At 34.1% G+C, this 24,185-nt stretch overlaps 1 pseudogene; it reads right to left on the bottom strand.

The window, feature by feature from the left end:
• Positions 1-278: 278 nt before the first annotated feature.
• LOC109263257 (ras-related C3 botulinum toxin substrate 1-like) lies at positions 279-23,544 on the bottom strand (annotated as a pseudogene).
• Positions 23,545-24,185: the final 641 nt, after the last annotated feature.

Here is a 24,185-nt window from a genome sequence, read left to right as displayed (position 1 = left end):
AGTGGCAGTGAGGGAAAGGCAGAGAAAATGGGAGAGAGAGAATCTCAAGCAGGTTCCCCACGGTCAGCACAGAGCCCGATGTAGGGCTAGATTCCATAAACAGTGAGTTCATGACCTGAGCCGAAATTGTTGGATGGTTAACTGACTGAGTCACCCAGACACCCCAGAAATCTGTTTTTGAAAGCTTTTTTCAACCTACACACATTGTATACTGTATATCTTTTTAGCTTTCTTTAATCAAGAAAGAGACCACCCTGTTACATTTTCCTCATGGCATTTCATTTTGAAGAAACTAGGGTTGTTGTCTTGTAGAATGTTACGTAGTCTGGATTTGTCTGATTGTGCACTTGGACTAAACTGATTTCTCCATCCCTTGAATTTCCGAAAAACTGGAAGGTAGATTTGAAGAACTGATTAGGTTCAGGTGAAACTTCATCTGGTGTGGACTCTTCACAGGTGTCCTGCCATCACGAAACACATCAGGCCGGCAGAACCTGTATTAATAATGCTACACTGCTGTGTATTCCAATTTGTGAATAGCAAAAACTGTATAAGGTTTTATTTTAGCACTATGTGAATATCTAATGTTTTCAACATTTATTGATGATCATCACCTGAATCAATTACTTACCAGGGGCTACAAATGTTTGCTTTAAAAAAAAAAAATTCTGTTATCCTTTCTATCTTACTTAGTTGGCATTCTTCCATTAGAAGAACTGTTCTCATCAACTGAGGATGAGAATTAGAGTTTGACTTGTTTCTTTTAAATAACAATTTTCAGAGTAAGGCGATGATATAATAATCATTACAAATGCTATCAAGGAAGTTTTTTTTCTGTCCTTTTTCCCTTTCTGTATATCAATATGGACTCACTGTGTCTTTTACATGTATTCCTATGTGACAGTTTGTTGAAAACATTACTCTTCTCAATGTTCAAATTGTCCCATATTTTGCATGAATGAACTCCTTCCAACTTGATCCTGTGTCCTTTGTATATGTCCTCCCTACTCCGCTCTGTTACTTGCTCTCAAGTAAGAAATATCCCAGGCTCCCCTTTAATTTACATGCCCCAGATCCCATAATCAGTTACTAGTGCCTGGAGTCCCTTTTCCTAGAGAATGGGCAATAGATTCCAAACTGTAGGCACTAGGTTAGATTCCTAAATAAGGACTCATTGGTACATTATTCCCTGTGTTCCTGCACATTCAAATGTGTATGTAACTCACAGAAACCCCTATCCGTTATATTTTTGAAAGAGAACTTTGAGGCTATGAACAACGCTACCATAAGCATATAGCGTATGTATCTGTATATGTTCATCTGCGATATATCTATAATAGGGGAATACCCATTCATAAATTATGCTTATGTTTCCTTATAAAATAATAACAAATTATTGCCCATGGCAGTTGTACCAGTTTACACTATTTTTTTAAATTTTATTTTGGAGAGCAAGAGAGAACATGAGCAGTGGAGAGAGGCTTAGGGAGAGAGAATGAGTGAGTCTTAAGCAGCCCCCATGCTCAGTGTGGAGCCCAGTGTGGGGCTCAATCCCATGACCTGAACCTGAATCAAGAGTCAGACACTTAACTGACTGAGCCACCCAAGTGTCCCTACACTCTTATGTTATATTCTCACTCGTCTATTTCATCTTTACCCATATTTAATATTGTCAGGTAGATTTTGTCAATCGCTTCGTTTTGAATAGAATGTTTTATGTTTTTGTATTTTGCTGATATACATGTAAAAAAGTATAATATTACCCTAGAGTAGACTGTGATAATTTAAAAATCCATATTACAAACTCAAAAGCAGTAACACACAAACACAAAAGGATACAGCTACTGTGCGGTAATGGGCTGTTCAACAGTCTGGGCTGTTTGAACATGGCTCATTTTAAAGAAATGATTTAAAGAATCTTTACCAGCAGTTGAGAGAAAACCGATAAGCCCTTCGAACATCGTGCCTGATTAGTATTGTACTGAGCCCTTGAACCATGCAGATAGTTTATGCTAACAATGCAATTTATGGTGAATTTCTGTTTTTGTTTTTGTTTGTTTGTTTTTTCTTCTGGGGCCCTAGGACACAATGTATCCGTTTGACATTTGGGCAGGCTGAGGCTGGACACTGGTTAAGGTCACTCATTCAGGTTTTCTATGCCTATGTAATTGACCCCCAATAAAACCTTGGACACCAAAGCTCAGATGAGTTTCCCTAATTGGCGGTACTCCATAAGTGTTATCACACTTAATTTCTGGAGAAATTAAGGGCTGTCTGTTCAACTCCACTGAGAGCAGACAATTGGATGCTCATGCCTGCTTCCTCCTGAACTCTGCCACATGCATATTTTGCATTTGCTTATTTGAACCTGTATCCTTTCACTGTAATAAGCCATGACCATGAATATTATAGTGTTTCTGAGTTCGGTGAGTTCTTCTAGCAAATCACCAAACCTGAGGATACCGTTGGGAAGCCACAACACAGGGACTATGACTTTTGCACATAAATCTGAAATCAGAGGTAGTCTGAGGGAATGTGGCACATAGCGATATGATGTTTTAAAAACATGACTATATCTTTTAGTCTCCTTCCAAGAAGGGGTGACTTTTCTGTCCCCTTACCTGAACCTTTAGTCTTTGCCGTGCTTGCATGAATACCCACTCACGGTAGCCCTCAGCTACTATGTAAAAAGTCCAACCTCTCAGTGGTCACCATGCTGTGAGGAAGCTTAAGTCACATGGCGGAACCACAGGTAGGTCACCATTCCTAGTTGACTGCGATCTGTAAATCATCTCAGCCTAAATGACAGAAATGTAAACGGAGTATGAAGATAACTCTTGCCTTCTGTTGTACAAGTCACCCACAGCTATTTGAGTCTCTCTAACTGAGATCCCAGGTATGAGACAAGGAGAAGTCTTCCCAGGTATGCCCTAGCAGAATTCCTGCCCTAACAATAAAATGGTGGTTGTTTTATGCATTCATTTTGGGATGATTTTTATACCAATAACTGAAATAAATAATATCTGCTACTGCCATTAAAATTGCTTCCTTGTATTTTTCTCGTTTGTATGAATTAAAAGAGGGTTTCTCCCTTTATTCTCTCTGTTGAGAGTTTCCACACAGGAACTCTCTGTTCTTGAACTACCTTACTCAAGAGAGAGAGTTATATTCAGCCTAAATCATTTTTTCTTATTTCTATATATTTTTTTCTAAACCTGCTGTCTCAATTACATTTTCCTGTATTATGGAGTTTCATCTTCCCAGTGCCTAATCTTCTGAGAGAGAAGAAAAAAGAACAAAAGACTCATAATTGCAGACAGCATCCCTTTGCTGTTTTTTTTTTTTTTTTTGAAGTGTTTTGTCACTGTCTTGAACACTCCTAATCATAGGAGACATTTTTTGAGATTGGGCTATATTTTTTTTCTCTTTAGACAGGCATTCAGTGTTGACTTAATACATGTAGCATAGTTATAAACTAATATCCTTGCTTATATAATTTCCCTTTGAGTAACCTTTAGCAATTTTTTTTGAAACTTGTTTTAGTTTTAACATTTAGTGTAGCAGCAAATTGTAAAATAAGTATAAATATTGAAACTATTGAGTTTTAAAAATTAACCAGGCTTCATCATATTCCTGCAGATTAGAAATGCCAATTAAAGAGAAAAATTTTTTACCAGCGATTTCCATGTGTGTTGTGTCATTTAACTTATATACCACACTTCTTGCTATTTGCTATTATTATCACACATTACAGATGAATTTCACAAGGACTAAGTTATTGCCTCAGATCATATAATGAGTGGCACACCTGACGTTTGAATCTAAGATCTTCTAATTCCCAAGACTTACATATAAAACACTTACCCTGGTTCCTGCTATGCAAAAAACAAAAACAAAAACAAAAAACAAAAAACGGGCAAAAAAATGTTAACTATCATTTATAATGATAGTGTTCAAAACAATATTGCATTACGCATATTTTAGTGTCAGCTTTTCTAATTTTTCTAGAATTCATATAACAGGAAGTACATTTCCCAGCCAGATGGTATTCCCATGTTAATTTCCTTTTTTAGAAATTTCAACCAATTTAGTTTCTTATAGGCAATACAGAATCATATGTCTTTTGTACTTTATACTTTTAACATTATATAATTAAAAGCTTTATGAAATGTTTAGAAGTTTCACAATTTTTTTTTAGCTAAATAACCAAAGCTTTATATCAGGAGTATTCTACATGTTCATTTTATTAATGTGCAATATCCAGATCTCAGTTTCTTCTTTCTTTTTTTTAAATGTGTAGAGGAAAAAACTTAAAGGCTTTCTTTTTCTTGAAACATTAGTTGTTCTTACTGATCATACTTAAACATTTTTTTTTCTTTTAGAGAACATGTTTCTTCTCATTATGTACAACTTCATGTAAACTTGTTAGTCTTCTCAGAAAATTTTTTGAATCTTTCAAAATTGTTTTCATTCAGATATAAGGATTTCATATTTAAACGTATGATCATAAATCATGCTTACTTTCCCAGTTATGAGAAATTGCTTTGTTATGGTTTTTAAATTTGCAGGAACACTTAGTATACAACGATAAATTCAACATTGTTGCCTACACCGGTGAGATGAAATAAGGTTTTAGGAAATCTATTATTTTTTGTTTATGTCTTAGTAATACTTCTGTGGACAAAAACATGGAATGTAAAGAAAAAAAATGACTGATGTGCATATGGAATCTTGACTGAGGAAAAATAAAATTATTTGGAAAAGTAAACAGAAGATTGAGAATATCTGAAAAAGGACAGAAAAGGAAAGCTGCCTTTCACCCAACTCACTCAGACACTTGTGGAGAGGAGTTAAATCCTCTGAAGGGCAAAGTTTATCATTCTAAGCAGTGACCAGCAACAACATGAACAGTGACTGCATCATAATGAGAAGAAATAGGACAAACTGTAATGCTGAAGAGAATGTTCCAAGAGGACATTTGAAGAGAAATTTATGATCCAAGTATTGGCTCTCTCACTCAATGCTGAAGGAAGTTCATCCTTGAAATGTATGAGGGTTGCTCTTACATATTATATTCCAATTTTATGATCTTTAAAAATGGTATCTTAAGCTGAATTATACTTTCCTATCTCATGCCCTATTGAACTTTTTTATCGTCTTAGGAATATTGACACTACACCACCCTGGATTTCATTATTTCTCTCCTATTCTCTGTTTTTATTTTTTAATTGTGTTATTCATGAGATAATCTTCCAGTGCTTATTCTAAAAAATATTTTTATGAAGAGAATTAAAATGTTTCATATGTATTATCCAGTAATTCTTTACACAGGCAATTCTCTTTAAATAACCTTAAATATGGAAAATAAATCTCTAGATCATCTAATCTATCTATCTGTGTATCTATGTATCCTTCTATATATCTGGCCATCCATCTATCATTCACCTATACCAAAGTTTCTCATCAAGGTTTTATTTATGATACTGTAACAGGAGGTTCCGTGGGAATATTTTTGTCTTAGTGTTTTAGTACCTCCGCCTTCCAAATAGAGATGTAATATACATCTATAGGATATGCTCTGAATTAGGAAAACTGATTTTGCTCTCCTGATCTATCATTCACCATTCATCTATGTATATAAATACAAAAAAATTAAAGTAATTTGGTTCTTTAAGAAACGTTGATGTCCCTCTCCATAGGCAACACTGTGGTACTTCCTCTTCTCTCCCTGTGTTCCAAATAAGGGATATTTTAAGAGAATGATTCATAGAGACAGCTGATGCACCAGATATCACTCAGCTGCAAACACTTGTAGGACCACACACAGTGCTAACAGAGAAGAGTGCAAAATGTGGTTTTGGAGTGCAGCCGGCATTTTCAGAGTTTAGAAAGGCAAAGATGCCAAATGGACTGCAAGGAGAGTAGTACAGCTCAGATTGACTTAAAAGGTAACCTGGGAAGTTGTGGTGATTTGAACAGAAAGAGGCTACGTCAGGGAGGACTGCCAGGGAGGAAGGTGAATGGAATAATAAGACATATTAGACCTTGAGGCGGACCACCCCAGGGTGGCAGGGCCACAGGTAAAAATATTTGTGTGTGTATGTTTTCTGGGTCTATAAATACAATTGTGTTAAAATGATATTACAAAATGCATGATGTCATTGCCTTACTTCAAGAATTTTTGTCCCTGGTTTTGTCATGGCTCATTTCTGTTTTGGCAATAAGACCTCAGTTATATGCTACTGTGTTAGGCAGGCTCTGAAGTGACCCTCAGTGATATTTACGTCCTGATATTCATGCCACTGTATAATTCTACTCCTTTGAGTCCATCTGGACATACTGATTTGCTTAGAATGAATAGGCTTATGGCAAAAATTATATGGGACGTCACTTTTGAAATTAGGTTATAAAAAAGAAATTAGGTTACAAAGACTGTGGCTTTCAACTTAAGCACACACTCTATTGGAACTGTTGCCCTACAGGAAGCCACCTGCCATATTGTGAGACAGCCATGTGTACAATCCCACATAATGACACATTGTGCTTTGCTGACAAGCATGTAAGTAATCCTGGAGTGATCTTCTGCTGTTGGCCTTCAGATGAGGCCAGGGTCCTAGCTGAAATGTGCCCTATAATCTGTGAAGAAACTCTGAGCCAGAAGCAACCAACTAAACAATGCCCAAATTCTAAACAATAGAAACTAAGAAAATAAATGCTTATTGTTTTAAGGCACTACATTTTAGGTTATTTGTTACTCAGTAATAGATAAATAATACATTCACTTCCTGAGTTACCCCTTTCCTGATCTTCCTATCCAAACACCTACACTTGCGATCATTTGGCTTTATATTATTTCTCTACATGACGCTTTTTGCTATCTGTTTCCTCTTCTTTTCCAAATTAGTTGCCATCTCTTTGATACAGAATATAATCTAGGTAAGGGCAAGAAATTGTGTTATTTGACACTGTATCCTCAGTGTTATGAAACAGTGCCTGACACATGATAGCGTTCTTAATTAATATTTTATGAACAAATGAGTGGAAATGTAGTGAAGATAATATATACAATTTTACAACCTAAGTGTTCATTTATCTTAAAACAGGATTTACTTTTCTTATTCAAATTTAGTATCTCTAATAACTATGTAGTGCTGCATTATATGGAATTATCACACACACACACACACACACACACACACACACCATGAACACAAATAGGAGGAATTCATCAATGTCTCAATTGATGATACATAGGCCTCAGTATGATTTGTTCTATTTCACTATAGCCTTGCTTCTATAGTGTATAGATAATATAGTGTATAGCACTATAATATAGATAATATAGATAATAGTGTATAGCACTATTACACATGATAGTTCCTCTGCTTGGAATGCTTTTTTTTTTCTGTAATCTTTGCTTCTATGTGTAATGAAATATATAAGAACAATTGCTTTAAACTCAAATTGATTTGGCTAAAACCAGCATGACTCCAGTAAATATCTTGCTAGAATTATCTCTAGTTAGCAAACATTTATGTTTTATTTTCTCCTACACAAAAAATCCCATCAAATTCCTAAGGAGAATGTGGTGGAAGAGACAGAAGTGTCAATAAGTACTCTTGTAGAATGGCTAAGATTTTTCTCTACAAAAGACAGAGCCAGTCTTGCTGTCATATTAACTCCTATAGTGCACAAGCACAGGGCAACAAGAAACCAGATTCATGTCTGTATCCTTCCTGTGATCCATTATTCCTTGGGTAGGAGATATGAGTGAACCTGTTTGTGTTTATATTTTTATTTCTTTCTATGATTGAAAAATAACACCTACAAATTTATTTGGAACTTTTAAAGATGTAATTTTTCCAAGTGTGAGTCAAGAAATCTTATACTTTTTTTTAATGAAGTTAGAATTTGTTTGGGAATACAAATACAACTCCAATTCAACTTAAAAAAACAAACACAGCAAACAAAAACAAACAAAAAACATATTCCAACTGGGGCAAGATAATAAAGAGGAAGCAAAGAACAAGGCATAGCCCAGAGTCAATCATTTTGTGGGGAGATTCTAAAGAAAATTTCTTTTCATCCTACTTGTTTCACACATATCAGAAAAAGTGGGCTAGGTTACATCACAGAGTATTCCATTGCTAAAAATATTTCACTGGGCAACTGCCATTCATCTTTTAAGATGCAACTTCACAATGCCTTTTTTGACTCAATTTCCCCTGTTGCATTAGTTGCCTTTCCTCTACGTTCTATATTCCTTGAACATTTCTTACCACGGACTTAACATTTTTATCATGTATTATCTCTTTACAACTCCACTAGGTTACTCTAGGTTATACTAGGTTAGAAGACCCCAGCTAACCCACTTTAGTATCCTCATGTCTACTATATGATAGATATAGTAGAAAAATATAAAAATTGTCAGCCCTTTATCTTTCTGGTATAGAAAAAGTCAGACCTAGGTATCTAATATCAGTTGAAGATCCAGAGAGTAGAATCATCATTGAGAGTAGAATCATCAATGGAAAAAAAACGAAAAACAAAAACAAAAAACAAAAACATCATTGAGAGTAGAATCATCAATGGAAAAAACAAAAACAAAAAACAAAAACATCCCCCACCCCTGACTCTGTGTCACAAGGATGGCTGTGCCTTAGAAAGACAGTACCTTCTCAGGCAGTGGCTCTCAAAAGCATGGGCCCTGGACCAGCCACATCAACAAAACCTGGGAACTTACTAGAATTGTGAATTCTGAGACTCCACCACAGAATTACCAAAACAGAATCTTGGGGTTGGGCCACAACTCTCTGTTTTACCATGTCCTCCAAATGGATCTGATTTTACTACTAAGTAGTGTTAAAACTAGTATTTTGAAAACTAGTGTTCTAGGTCAATGGCTCATTGTGTAGAAATATTGAAACCAACTGTGAGGTTTTTACAAACTGTCTATGTGCCCTGCTTCCTCCAAGGAGAAAGCATATGTTTTTTCATATGCTCGCCTGTAAGTTTACAGACCACAGTGAAGACTGATAAAAATATCCTGCCCTGTCACAGAGTGGGTTCTTCTGATAATTCCCATCATGAAGATCCATCACATTCCATTCTTCTCTGATCAATAATACAATTTGTGCATCTTATTCACATCTATTCAGTTCGGTACAGGTGGCCTTGGGCAGGCAAACATAATATAAAACATTTTATATAATAAAGTGAATATTCAAAGTTTAAAATAAAGTTCTGATCTAAATCTAAATATTTTAATAATATACCTAAAAGCTGGTTTAATTTTAAAAAACTAAAGCAGATAGTTTGTATATATGCCCAAAACAGAACAAAAATAATATTGAAATCAGTCATAATTTCATGGCATAAAACAGTTTTTCACCTACAAAGTTGCCCGAAACTCATAAATGAGTTTGCTCAGACACAAATAACCTACATAGACATGAAACAGCGGTTTTGACACCAAGAAGCTTTTCCTTTGATGGCAATGTGATAAAATACTCATCAAAATGTGTTTCAAACTGTTTACTTAAAGTTAGTTTATAGTGAAAAGAATATCCAGGTGATTTATTGTACCATATAATTTTAAATGTCATCCATTATGTTTAAATAATGAATTTACCAATATGTGTTAGCTTCTATACTTTTACCTTATTAACAAGGGTTATTAATTACTTTACAAATGTTGATAAGGAAATCAGACTAAATTAATTTATTGGAAGTATTCCTACTGAAGAAACAACACATGTATATCTTCATACTGTTTTAGCAAAAGCAAATATTTAAAAACTACCATTTAAAATATTGATATTGCTGATTAATGTTTTTTGTTTTTGTTGTTAAGAAAGAAGTAAGTTTGTTCCACAATTTTAGATGCTTTTATCTTCTAATGTATTTTGACAGACTATGCTACTTTTCCTTTAAATTAATCATGAAATTGTCTTTAATTTTGTAGATTGAAAGCAAGTGGTACAGGCAGAGAAATTTATTTAGAGACATTATTAAAAATAGCATCTACTATAGGTTAACCTGGGATGTTTACACATACCTCATTTTATTGTTTCTTTCTATGTATTTTCAATATTCAGTGACTCTATGGAATTAATTTTGATGCAGTATCTGTGTGTAAACTCAATATATTTCTTTAATTCTCTAAATATTTGTTTCCTTTTAAATAAAATCTACCTACAAGACATGTTAAAAAGTATTGAAATTTTATTTAATGCCACCTGAATTTCTTTTAAGCCTGAAATGAGTTTTTGACTTTCTCATACAAAAGTCAGAAATATAACATGGAAGAGAGTCAGTATAAAAGTAAATCAAAATATTTTAGTTTAAACAGTATGTATTCTTTATTTTATACACCTAGGATCAAGGTTTCATTATAGTAACACCTACTGTTCAATGAACATGAAGATTAAACCCCTCATGAAAACAACCATTAATTTGCACATGCATTTCCCCTGTTAATTGTATCTTGCTTCACATTTCAAATGAAATTTTTCAAACTTGCATTATTTTAACTACAAATTAAAAATAAAGCTCTTGGCAAGGTGGTTAGTATTCCTAAAACAGTGGAAATTAGTTAATATGCTTATTTGTCAATTAGTGAATTCAATATGAACTAATTTATAGATTCTTAGCTATTTTATCATTTCACATTTAATGCCCAATATTATCCACTTTTATTTTGAATGCACAAACTTTGGATGTATAAATATACTTCCTACAGCCTAGTCTATTAAAGTATTATTTTATGTACTTTAAGGCTTTTATAATTAAAAATGCTTTCATGTGTAAAACTTATGTGCTTATTAAGCTAGTGATTTATAAAGAAGGCATATGATTACATTTTGTCTGTAAACTGTGCTATGTCTTAACTAAGGAAATTGATTTTTTAGAATTTAAGTATATTTCATAAGCTAAACGTTACACAGTTAAGAGGCAAACACATTTCACTCCAAATGTATGACTCTTTTCCTAAAGGCATTATATCTCTGTGCCTCCCTTTAGCACTTACACAGGTCACTAATGTAAAAAAAGCTAAAGCCCCAATAAATGCAGGGAAAAGCAATCCTTCAAAATTAAAGCATATAAAAAGAACAAGTTTGAAGACAATGGTAATATACAATAGTTAAGCCGTTTTAACTGGATGTATTTACCTTAGACCACTCCCAAATAAATATTTTTAAAGTGGTTGAAATATATTCACTACACTAAAGGCCAAAAATCATTTGGATGGACAAATCTTAGAATTTCTTGGTGAAGGAAGAAAACAGACTTTCCCAAATATTAATGTTTCATATTCAACCTTTGAAGACCAAGAAAATAAAAGTAAAATTGTTATTGTCATAATCTCTATTATAAAGCAACGAACAACCATTGGGGCTAACATGAGACGTCTTGATATTAAAACCAGAGAATGCATTTTCCCATTGTGTACTTTTGAGTTGGGTCATATTATAAAACAAGGTTTTTGGGATTTTTAATATTATGAAGCAATATGAATGGAAGGGTAAATAAAGCGTGGAGGAAATTAAAGTTGTGTTGACATGTTTTTAAACTGATATGCTTCCTATCATCCTGTGGTTTAAAAAGCTGCTGATGAGCAGCTGCCTACATAAAAATCCACAATCTGATGGAAGTTAAGCAGGGAAATGTACATGGAGAAAAGAAGAGTAAAGCACATATATTTGGGTCTGTTTCTTCAAAACAGGCCAGTTGACCCTATTTTACCTCATAATGTAATCTCAAACACAGATCTCAAGATATAATCCAAGGATTTCTTTCGAATTCATGATTTTGAATAAGGTATTCCCAGTGTATAACTGTATATACTCTTTTCCAGCATTTAAACAGCTCTGAAAATGCTGTTCATCTTTCAGTAGAGAAATGTGATGTGGTTGATTAGAGTGCTGAGGTACACTGGGACTTGTATGAAATATAACTATTCATATTAAGCTCATCAGAGCTCAACTCTGATGGCTTTATATAATAATAATAATAATAATAATAATTACATAAAATATTTTTGTGCTACTTTGCTTTTCAACTTCAGCCATACTATCCTGTGTGAGAATTGTTTTATCCCTTCCCCCCTTCTTTTTTCTCTCACATTCTTCCCCTACCCTTTTACGATTCTTTGTCTTTAAGGTGCTAAACATTCTGGCCTGCCATTTTCCTTTGAGCTTTCACTCATGTGAAATATTTTTACAATTGTTATCAATATATAACATTTAATATGAAATTTGGAGGTGTTTTTAAATTCAACAAACCATTAAGCAGAAGTTATGAGAATAATTATACTTCTAGTAGCTTACATTTGTGCCTTGCTTTCCCAGTTAAAAAGTGAACTCATATACCTCATCTCATTTCATCATTGCATACTCTAGTTAGCTTGATTAGTTTTTGCATTTTGTTTATACACATTCCATACTAGGAGTATAGATTGCCTTATGTATTGCCCTCATCAGGAATATTAGTTCCTCTGCTGCATAAGTGGATGCCTAGTGACTATGTCTGGTAATTCAGAAGACAAATAGACTGTAAGCACAGAATAACTGTGTTTCATTCCCAAAGTACCTGTTAGAGCAAACTAATCAGTAAGTGATGCCTGTTAAGAAAAAAAAAAGGCAAGCATTTCTTTTCATAGTCATTTTCATCTCTGAACATATTCAATAATTAAAATGGTGAAATGTAATAACATGAGAAAAAATAATCTATTTAGCTTCAAAATGAAGGACCATAAATTTAAAAAAATCTGCTTTGCCTAGAGGATCTTTAAAATTGACATTTTAGTTTCCCAAGTAAGTCATTTCTAAAACATTAACAATTTAAATGATGTCATCATAATGAAAAAGATTATTAAAGATTAATTTTGAAAGCCTGATACTTTCATAAATACTAAGAATGCTTGCATTTGTTCTGAAACTGTAATAATGTGTCACTAAACTAAATAAGGATTCTCGTAAAAGTTGTATTTGTCAATATATTTTGTATGTCTGCCATATGAAAATCACAGCATTGAATACTTTAGGTTTCAAAGGAACACCAATATTCAAGGAGCTTGTTTCTTTTTTGGAGAAACAATTTTTTAAAAGGTCAAGAAAAGTGTTGATAAGTAAATACTTGTCAAATTTGTTGTGAATACTATACCCATTCAAGGGCAATTGATCAGAAATTGTGAAGGATGACATAGAACACTAATTTGGAAATCTTGGGTGGTGTAACAGCTGAAGTCATATAATAGAAGGAGTTTTAGGAGGTGCAGACTCTAGAGACTGAGCAGATAAAGAAATCTTGGGGGAAAAGTGACAAGAAGCAGTAAGAGCTAAAAGAGACAGTTGCTCAATGATTTTGATTACTCTGGAAACTCAAAATAGGAAGAGAGAAGTGTCTTTTCAATAAAGTGATGCTGTGAGCTTTGGTGATTTTAATTTCAGTTATTGTAGCTAAGTTCTAAAATATACATTTGGTTCTTCTTTTATAGTTTCAAGTCCTTTGGTAAAATTTTTTATATTGTCCTTTATTTCCTTGATCATATTAACCATACTTATTCTAAAGTCTGCTAGAATGATTGCATTATCTGGATCACTTATAAATCTATACTTAATGACTGTTGTTCTTCATAGTCTTTTTTTTTTTAAGTTTATTTACTTTGAGATACAGGGACAGCACAAGAAGGGGAGGGGCAGAGAGAGAAGGAAAAAAGAGAATCCTAAGCAAGCTCCACTCTGTTAGCAAGGAGCTGGACACAGCACTCTAATTGACGAATCACAAAATTATGACTTGCACTTTAAGGAAAGGCATTTATGGAAAGTTAATCCTGGATCATTGGATCTAGGCCTGGACCACAGGGTCCTTAAACTGAGATCTGTAGATCTAACTCGAAGGATCCCTGAACATGGATGGGAAATATTATGTTTTCATTTTCACCAATCTCTAACAAAAATTTAGCACTCTTTCCATTATGATGATTACAACTTACAGTAATATGATTACAACCTAATGCTTTGTCACCAATAGAAATCATAGGTATTTTGATATAATAATACATATGTTGCAGATATCTAAACACATTAGGTACATTCATCACTACTTAAAAATGCAGTAGTAAATAAGTATGAATCTTTATGCATTTTCCTTTCTTTGGAAAAAGGTTAGCCTCAAAACCAGTCTCCTGATCTCTGTCTTTTCCTCACAACAAATGATTCTTTATGTTACTGCTATCTATGTATTTGTACTATATATGCAGATATAGAGCTATACTATAGACATACTATTTATAGATACACACTATCATATATCTATACTACTATATGGATATGTGTTTGTTGAATAAGTCAATGAATGGCCATCAGAAATTCAAAAATTTTCCATAAACAGTAGTAGATTTGTATAGAGGTACAAAGTTAGAAAAAGTAACCTAATATGAAAGTTTAAAAAACAAAACAAAACAAAACAAAAAAATAACACCTTGATAAGTGTATACCAGATCAACCAGAACAGAAAATTCTCTTGTCAGAATACTAGAAGAGATATTAAAAAGCTAACTCCAGATGTTAGATGTATAAAGTACCATATTAAAGCATAGGTATTTTATTCCTTAGCTAATGTAATGCTAGCAAATATTTCTGAGAAAGAAGGAAATAATAAAATAAAAAGGGTTTTAAAAAAGTAATTTGCTAGCAGTTTACTGAATGAATTGGAATTTAGAAGGTTGTTTAAATTATACCAGTTACATTTATTGTAATTTGCAAAATGTAGGTGACTATATCTAGTTATAACAATGTTGTGGTGGATAAGTTTAGTAATCCTCTGGGCTTACACCAATGGGTTAACAAGGCATAAAGAAATTACAGTCATAAAATGCTCACACCCGAGTTTGGGTAAAACAGATTGGCACTCCAAGAATAGGGGGTTGTAAAGACGCTCTGAGAATAGGGAGGCACAAAAGTGCCAGGGATAGGGAGGTGCAAAGGTACCTCAAAATAGGAAAGGGGTACAGAGCCCCCCAAAAGAGAGAGAGAGGCAAAGGCCTGAAATAGAAATGGCACAAAAGTGTCCAATACATAGGAATAACAAGATTAGATATTCCGGGTGAAAGCACCCCCAATTTAGTACCATTGCAGAAAGCTGCTTTCATAGGAGAATAGGGCCAAGTTAGGTAAACTGGTGAACTGGACTATGGACTGCCGAACTGTAGACTTAGAGTCTATGTCATAGACTTAGAGTCTATGACACAATGTGAAGAGGGAGACCCCTTTTACAGATAGGATGTAAATAATCTCAATTTTGTTTCTTAGTTTTTTCCATTTTCTTCTTCTTTTTCTATTTTTATTCTCAATATAATTTGAATATAATAAAATTTCATACTGCTCAAGACTGCAATGAGATGTATTGGATAGATGTATTAACGTTCTATATCCACTGTGATAAGTTATACCAAATTTAGTGACTTAAAACACCACAAATCTTACAGTTCTGTAGATCAGAAGTCTGATATAGATCTCACAGGCTAACATTAAGGCATTGTTATGGTACACTCCTTTCTGGAGTGAGACTCTAGTATCCATTTCTTTGTCTCTTGTTTGTTTGTCCTAGTGGTTCCATTTTCCTTGACACATGGCCCCTCCTTTCATCATCAAACTTTGCCATGTTGTGCCAGTCTTCATGCTGCCATTTCTGATTTTCCCTTCGGATTCCTTCTTCTACTTTTAAGGACCCTGTGATTACAATGGGTCCACAAAAATAATTCCAGATAACCTCCATTTTAAGATTAGCTGATTAGCAACTTTACTGAAAAACCGAAAGCTTAAAACACTTAATGATAATACCTACCTTTTTTCATTTACTGCATTTGACAGAGATTAACCTTTTAAAATTTTACTGGTGAAACATTTACACATCTTAATTATTACACATTTTGATGAATTATAGTGTAAATAATCTCCAGATTTTGTCAAAATATTGTCTTTATTCTTTGATCACATCAGGTGCCAAGCCCACTCCACCCCGTGCGCGTGGCTAGAGCAGATACTTCATCAGAGGGACGCAGGAGTGAGGTCTGTTCAAAATATCAGCAAAAACAAATACACTAAAGTTTTTGTTCGTTCGTTTGTTTGTTTTAAATCTCACTGCAAAATCAAAAAGATTGATCTAAAGAGTTGAGTCATTACACTCATTCCATTATGACCTACAGTAAGTGTTAGGGAGTGGACACAGTCTGATAAATTATGGGTGCATTAAATGGTAACATTTCGTGAAGGAGGCTCTAAACTTTCTTATCAGAAACTAGTTAGGAAGTGTCTGCATTTCCAAGCTTTAGATTCTGCAGTCTCTTCTTAAAGACAAAGAGGTCATGGGGCTCCTGGGTGGCTCAGTTGGTTAAAAGTCCGACTTCAGCTCAGGTCATGATCTCACAGTCCATGTGATCGAGTCCTGCATCAGGTTCTGTGCTGACAACCCAGAGCCTGGAGCTTGCTTTGGATTCTGTGTCTCCCTCTCTCTCTGCCCCTCCAGTGCTCATGCTCTGTCTCTCTCTGTCTCAAAAATAAATAAAAATATTAAAGACAAAGAGGTCTTTAATGGTTTAGTGCTTAGTGTTCTCAGCACAACAATGCAATTTATTTCACAAGGTGTTTTGTCAGCTCTCAATCTGAGCAAGAATAAGAGCTTTTGAAAAATAAGGCTTTAAGGAAGTTTGCCATTTTAGGGCTAAATTTTAATGTAATGTGAAAGTGTAAAGTCTTACACTTTAAAGAAAACCTAAAAATTACTGATTGGTTCAAAATGATTTTATAGAAAAACTAAACTACAACAAAAACTTGGCATTGGGTGGGAAAGCTCCACTGTCTTTGAGCAAAGTGTAAAAAGGTTCCAAGGAGGACAGAGCAGGAGAAGGGCCAGACATTTCTAACAGTAGGCATGTTCTCTTCCTCTTTCTTGACAGGAGAGGGGCAAAGAACTGCCAGAATAGCTTCACCAAACCCTATCTTGAGGCCTCACAGGTGTGAAAACTGAGCACTCCAGGTATTTTACATCATCTCCCTAGCCATGGTCACTTCCTACAGGTAGGTGATGGGAATCAGCTTCTTCTCCTTTAGTTTCTCAATCATGTCTTTGTTGTCCCTGAGATCAGGTTTAGTCCCCACCAGGATGATGGGGGTGTTGGGTCAGTGGTGTCGCAGTTCAGGGTACCACTTTGCTTGAACATTTTCAAATGATGCAGGACTCACAAAAACAAATTAAGAATTCATCTTTTTGCAGACAGGATCGGGGACATAATCGGTCATAATCTACTTGTCCACCTGTATCCCATAAACTCAGATTTCACCGGTGTTCCGTCTACCATACACTAGCTGAGTAGTTGTAAAAGACAGCGAGGATATATTCTCTAGGAAATACGCTGGTTGTGTAATTAACTGAACAGTAGGCAAGTTTTATCTACAGCTTTGTCTCCTGCCACCACTTAGAGGCTGGGAGCTGAGGCAAGAAGCGGTGGGCCCAGGGCTCAGCTTGCAGGACAGTCTAAGGCTGGAGGCAGCAAAGTGTGGGGGTGCTGGGCTACCTTGCCCTACACTGTGGAGGGAATCCTAAAACCAGCCTAATTAGCAATATTTCAATGTTTCTTTTATTATTCTTTTTATATAAGGTGAATAAATAAAATGGTTATATCTATATTTTTAACACTTATTGCATATAGTATCTTGAATGTATATTTTTCTAACCAATCTGGAAAAAAATATCTGAAAATGAATTTTAAATGATTTCAAAATCATTAAATAAATGATTTAATGATTTTGAAAGTAAAGTAAGCTAATATTTACTCAATGTTACTTTCTATATTGTATCTGAGTAAGGTTTAAAGTCATAGAAAGATTTCTGAAATTGATTAAACACTCAACATATCATTTATTCCTTTATTACAATCTATTACTAATCAATTCTGATGAACCATTGGCACTAACAATGCTAATTACAATTTTGGGGGATGTTATTAGGGAGTTTGTGAAGTAAAGAGATTGCCAAATGAGTTTGTTTATTTAAACCATCCAATTTTAACAATTTAGTATGTGGTATTTTGATAATCACCAAATGCAAATAGATAAGTAGTATAAATTTAATTACAGTCAGCTGATGCATCTTACTTTCATCTGATGCATTAAAATATCAAATAATATTTTACTTTATGTTCTTGTGTCAGGATGAATTGCTTTATTATGTTCAGATACATGCACACAAATATTCTGGGGAAGTTAAATTACATAGGTTTACAAATGTCTGCAAAATGAGATACATACATGAGTCACTTTTGAGATGGAAGGTATTGAGATATTGCTATGTAGAAGTCTGGTTTTTGAGATTGTTTATTGAATCATCTGGAATTGATGACTTTATTATCAGTGGCTTTCAAACAAAGATATATTTTCTCTCATTACATTTAGACTGCAAGTTTGCTGAGCTTTAGTGCTATGTGTTTTCAATGGGATCAACACTATTGAGGCATGCTGGCTTTGGAATAGATGGAAAAGTTCAAGTAAGCTACTGAAACATGTAATGAGTGTTAAAGGTTCTCCTCAAAACTGTCATATGTCACTTCTACTCAAATTCTTACGCCAAACAAATTCTCATGACCAAGCCTGACAAGAACAGGAAGTACGCTCCTTCCATAGGAAAGCCCTGCAAGTTACATGGCAATGGGCAGCGATGTGCAATCATCTGAGAATAAACACAATAGAAAATTAAAATATAAGCAAGCTGCCTTTCTTGGTCCCTAAGTTTCTCTTTCTGCCATCAGCAACAAAAATGCATACTGCTATATAGAAAGCATCCCAAATCTCCTACCCAACTTAAGTGTTTTGCTAGACTCACAGAAATAAAGAATATTTGATTTGTAAATAGTTTTTTAAAATGTTTATTTATTGATTTTTGAGGGGGGAGGAGAGAGAGAGAAGAAGACAGAGGATCTGAAGCAGGCTCTGCAATGAGAGCCAGCTGTGGGGCTGGAACTCATGAACTGTGAGACCATGACCTGAGCCGAAGTCGGACGCTTAACCAACTGAGCCTTCCAGGTGGCCCATGATTTGTAAATGGGATTTGATACCATCTAGTCAATCCCACCTAATATACAGATTAAGAATCAGGGAATTAAACATATTTCCTTGATGTCCTCATGTCAGGGGATAGTATGACTAGAACATAGTTTCCTTGTCTCTAAATGTTTTGTTTTTTTTTTCCTTTGCACAAGATCTTTGCCCTTAGAACATTTTCCAACCCGAAAAGAGCAGATTAGACATATATGTGCAAAGACTTTGTGTGAAGAGAAAACTAACACCTCAACAGAGAATTAGAAGCAGCATGTATGGGAGCCTTTGGCAGAAAGGAATTGGCTTTATATAGTTCCACTTAAGTCAGGTGCATAAGCTTGATAGGATCTGAAATGAATGGTTAAACAAGTGTCCTGTAGTCTTCCTCTAACCTCAAGAATGCCTGAGAATTTGACTTTCCCTTATAATCCATCTTGTACTCCTTACTCATGCAATATATAGGAATGTGTCAGACACAAAATAAATGACAATCCTGTTGAGGTTGCCATGTAGCCATCTGGCTGCTCAGATTGATAATTTAAGATGTAGAATTGACAAGTAACCAGTAACTGATGGAATGTTGCTAAACCAGAGAGTAGGAGCTAGTCATATCATTATTAGAAGGCTGTGTGCCCAGATAAGACCTAAAGGGATGCCGGAGATGACAATTCCCTAAACTGAGGAGTTCCTTATCCACTTGGCTGTGTCTCTCTTGATCAGGTGTGTCTCAGTGCCAAGTAATGAAGACAATCAGAAGCTGCCCTGAAAGTCAGGACACATCTGCCATTCTGTTGTGTGTGCTCATATTGGCTGTCCTCTATGTTTCATTAAAACTAAATAAACCTGGTCTACTGTGTCCCAGGAGTGTGCACATTTGTTCAAGCCCAAGACTACTGCTGCTGGTAGAGAATAGTGGGCATTTCAACATATATGTCATTAGTTTGAAGGCGATTTTATAAATATTTCTGGCTTTCTCTTCTAAATTATATGAGATATTCACCAAATAGCACGTCACTACAGTATCACACAAAATTTAAAGGTTAGTAACTTTGATTCACATTTAAGCTCATCCACTTACTAGATGAGTTTAAAAGTTACTTAGCCCACTTGATTCTCAATATCCTGACCTACAAAATATTACTTTTATCTTTATTGGTAAATAGAGTTTATTTGATTCATTCTGATGCTTAGTTGATGCTCATCAAGTGGTAGCTATTATATACTGATCTTAGTTTTCTGCAATTTTAAGATAAAAAATATACACATGTATACATAAATATTTTTTTCCTATTTCCCATTTTATCAGTTGGGTTTGGTTAGGTTCAGTAACAGAGTGCACAAAACTTTCAATATTTAATTGATGATTCTCATAGTAACATTAGATAGCTAATTAGTGTCAGAATCAAAATAGAGAGGCACCTAGGTGGCTCAGTTCGTTACTCATCCAACTTCAGCTCCGGTCATTATCTCACAGTTCGTGGGTTCGAACCCCATGTCAGGGTCTGTGCTGACGGCTCAGAGCCTGAAGCCTGCTTTGGATTCTGTGTGTGTGTCTCTCTCTCAAAATAATAAATAAACGTTAAAAAATAAAAAGAATCAAAATAGAAAGGTGATTTTAATTCAAAACAAATCAAATTCATTTTCCATGAGAACATACTGCCTCATTTTGAAAAAAAAAATTAGCAACACTATTTTTGTAAGAATAAATTTTAAAGTATGCATATAACTGAATAATGAAGGTTTTGTAAAGTTTTCTCATCAGTTGTTTTAATTATCATGATGAAATAATTTAAGTCAGAAAAATTATTACAACTAAAAATTCAGTTATCTTATGATTATTTTTACTTTTGCATATTCCACCGCATAATTGTGATTACAGGTAGAAAGTTGTGCTGAACACTTCATTATGGTTGCTGCATGTTTAGAGAAATCCTGTCACAAAAAAGGATAAATAATTTTTTGCAGATTTGACCTTGGAGGGAGTTTGAGATTGAAATATATGACATCTGTGAGGCACTCTGAGATCTTTGAAGTAGGAGTTGTAATATAATGTAATATCACAGAAATCTAAGAGATTATGAATAGAGCAATGTATTAAAGACGGTTTATCCTTCAACAGATAAATCTTTGACAGAGCCCCAGGCGACTGCTGGGATGCTGGCACCACAGTCAGTTGTACTCCTGACGAGAGAGATGTAACAGCTACAGAACTACTTCTTATGTGTTTCTTTTTATTTTTTACGACTCTGATACTTATGGAGAGAAAGAGGAAAAATGATTTAAATAAATCAAGAATTAATATGCTACTTTCCTGAGTCTTTTTGAACACTTAGCCGTTTAACCATTCCACAAAGTAAAAAAAAAAAAAAAAAAAATGGAACCAGTAATTTTAAAATGCAAAATTGTATGCTTGATTAAGTTTATAGAATATTTTCTGAACTACATTTTACACATGAATGCTACTATAAACAATATATAGTTTTTATCCCAGAAAAGAGCCCCAATATAAAACTCCAATACCAGAGAAGCTATTTTCAACTTGAAAGTGCATTATAAAATTTCATATTAGTGTATCTTGGTTGGCATTGAAACAAATGTTTGTAGTTTGGGAATTTTATTTTTATCATTTGTGCAGTTCTAATTAATTTTAGGATTTATAGTGTGTAATAAAATGCAATAGACAGAGATGAGGGAGTATTTTTCAACATGCATTTTATCTAAAATTTACTATAAGCAACTGCTTGTTTATTAAAACAGCTTGTTTCCCTCCTTTTTTATTCTTTTTATTTTGCCACTGCTAAATTTTACATTTAGGGTAAATTTTACATTGTTTAAATATTAAAAAAGATTTTATATGGGTAACAAACTAAATGCAAAATACTACACAGACCAAATGCAAAATATTATATAGTGTATGCTATAAAACAGGTAAGCTTTGAAATCTGAAAGAGTTGATTTGATAGACATTTGTTTCTTGTTCATGGTGTTTCTGATAGAAGCTTACAGAATCAAGTATGTGGGAAAGTTTTCTGGTTTACATAGACATCCTGGAATGCAGGCTGATGAAAGCTCAGTTTCTTTCAGCTTGTGATTTCTGAATTTGTCCTGTGTATTAATATTCAACCAGCACATTAGGCAAGGTAGATGGTGAATGAAAATGCATGGAAATTTTTTACTGGACAGAACTGGAAGAGCTGTAGATCACTGCTGCCCATATTTCATTGACCAAAATTTAACCACATAGTCATAAGTACCTACAAAGGATATTAGGAAAATGTACGGTCTAACTTTATGCAAGGATTTAAGAAGCATAGTTTGAGGGCAGATATTCTCTGTCACAGAAAATGTAAGTACCTTACTCAATGCCATATAGCTAATATAGACAGGACTCACAAATGATGCCTTCTGAGCCAGTAAAAAATACATCTATCTTTTAATAATTTATTTGGTGTTTTAGTGCTTTCCAGCTAGTAAAGAGGGTTCACTTTTGTTATTGTGTTTAATTTACACTCTAATTCTATGTGAAAGTGATATTATTATCACAGAAATTTGTATTAGGAGGTATCAATAACACAAACTGTTTAGGCAAACAGGGATGGGTGTAATTCCTTGTTCTATCACTTGCCAGCTATTAATTTGGTGCAAATTACTTAGACTTTATCATATATACTTTCCTTAGAGGTTTAAAAACCACCAACATAGGTACCTAGGAAAAAATATAACAAAACATAGGCAAAGCATATAGACAGACCACAAAAAGATAATTGAAACTTTAGAAATAGAACCGAACATATATAGTCACTGGATTTATGACAAAAGTGCCACTGAAATTTGGAGAGGAAAGAATATTTCGTTCAGTAGTCATGGAACAGTTAAATATTTGTATGGAATGTAATGAACTTTTATTACAACTCAAATAGAAAAAATAATTTGAGTGGATTATAGACCTTAATAAAAAACATAAAATATAATGTTTCTAGAATTAAACTTTCTAAAATATTGTTATGACCTTGGTGTAGACGAAATTTCTTAAATAGAATATAAAACACTAAATATAAAAGAAAAAGTATTTTGAATTTTATTGTGATTAGTAACTTTTTCATAAATAGACGACATTACTCAGATGGCAAAGACAAATACATATAAGAGGGTATGAGTGATAGGTATATTTGACATAGAATATGTACTTCAAATAGATAAAGATCTCTACAAATAAAAAATAAATAAAACATCATAATAAAAAATGGGCACAATTTAAATAAACACTTTACATCAGAGAACATTCAAGTGGTCAGATTTAGAGTTGCTCAGTAACACACTGATTAGGAAAATGCAAATTAAAATCTCAATTATATGCCTATACACACTCACCAAGATGGCTGCAATTAAAAGTACTGTAAGTTTCAAGTATTAACGACGGTGTGGAGGGCTTGGAGCGTCTATACATTAGCGTAACTCTTTTGGAAAACTGGGTGTTTACAAAACGTTATACATTTGGTAGCTGGTCTCCAAAGAAGGTCTCCTAATCCTAGCATTCAAACCTTATCTTCATTGTTCTTGAATTGGCCTGGCCTTTGCAACTGGTTGGAACAGTTGAGTTGGCAGATATGATGTTTTGAGGCTTCCAAGTCTTGGCCATCAGAAGCCTTTGCAACAATCTGCTGGATATCCTGGAATGCTCATTTTGGGCATTCCCTCATAGATCCCAGTGTCCATTTTGTGAGAATCTCAAACAACATATAGAAGCAAATGTAATGTGCAAATGATTTGTTTGAAATAAGTCCCAACTGACAAACAGTATTAACTGTCTGTTATGATTGAGTCATTCTTAATACCTAGTGCAGTTGAGGCTTTAGATGGTTCCAGACACAATCTAAAGACAGCAGCAATAATCACAACTATACATTTAAGTTAGTAATCTCATTCTCGATAAATTCTTAAAATATTACTTATGTCTCACAAAACACATGTACAAGTATTTATAGTAATATTACTCATTATATTTTAAAAATCAAAACAACTCAAATGTCAATCCAACAGCAGAACAGATAAATTATAACAAGGAAATTTAAAAATAAAACTACTAAA

This window comes from Panthera pardus, unplaced genomic scaffold, assembly GCF_024362965.1.
Source record: "Panthera pardus isolate Hobbes unplaced genomic scaffold, ASM2436296v1 HiC_scaffold_17, whole genome shotgun sequence".
NCBI lineage: Eukaryota > Metazoa > Chordata > Mammalia > Carnivora > Felidae > Panthera > Panthera pardus.
This window is presented reverse-complemented; position numbering and strand designations above follow the sequence as displayed.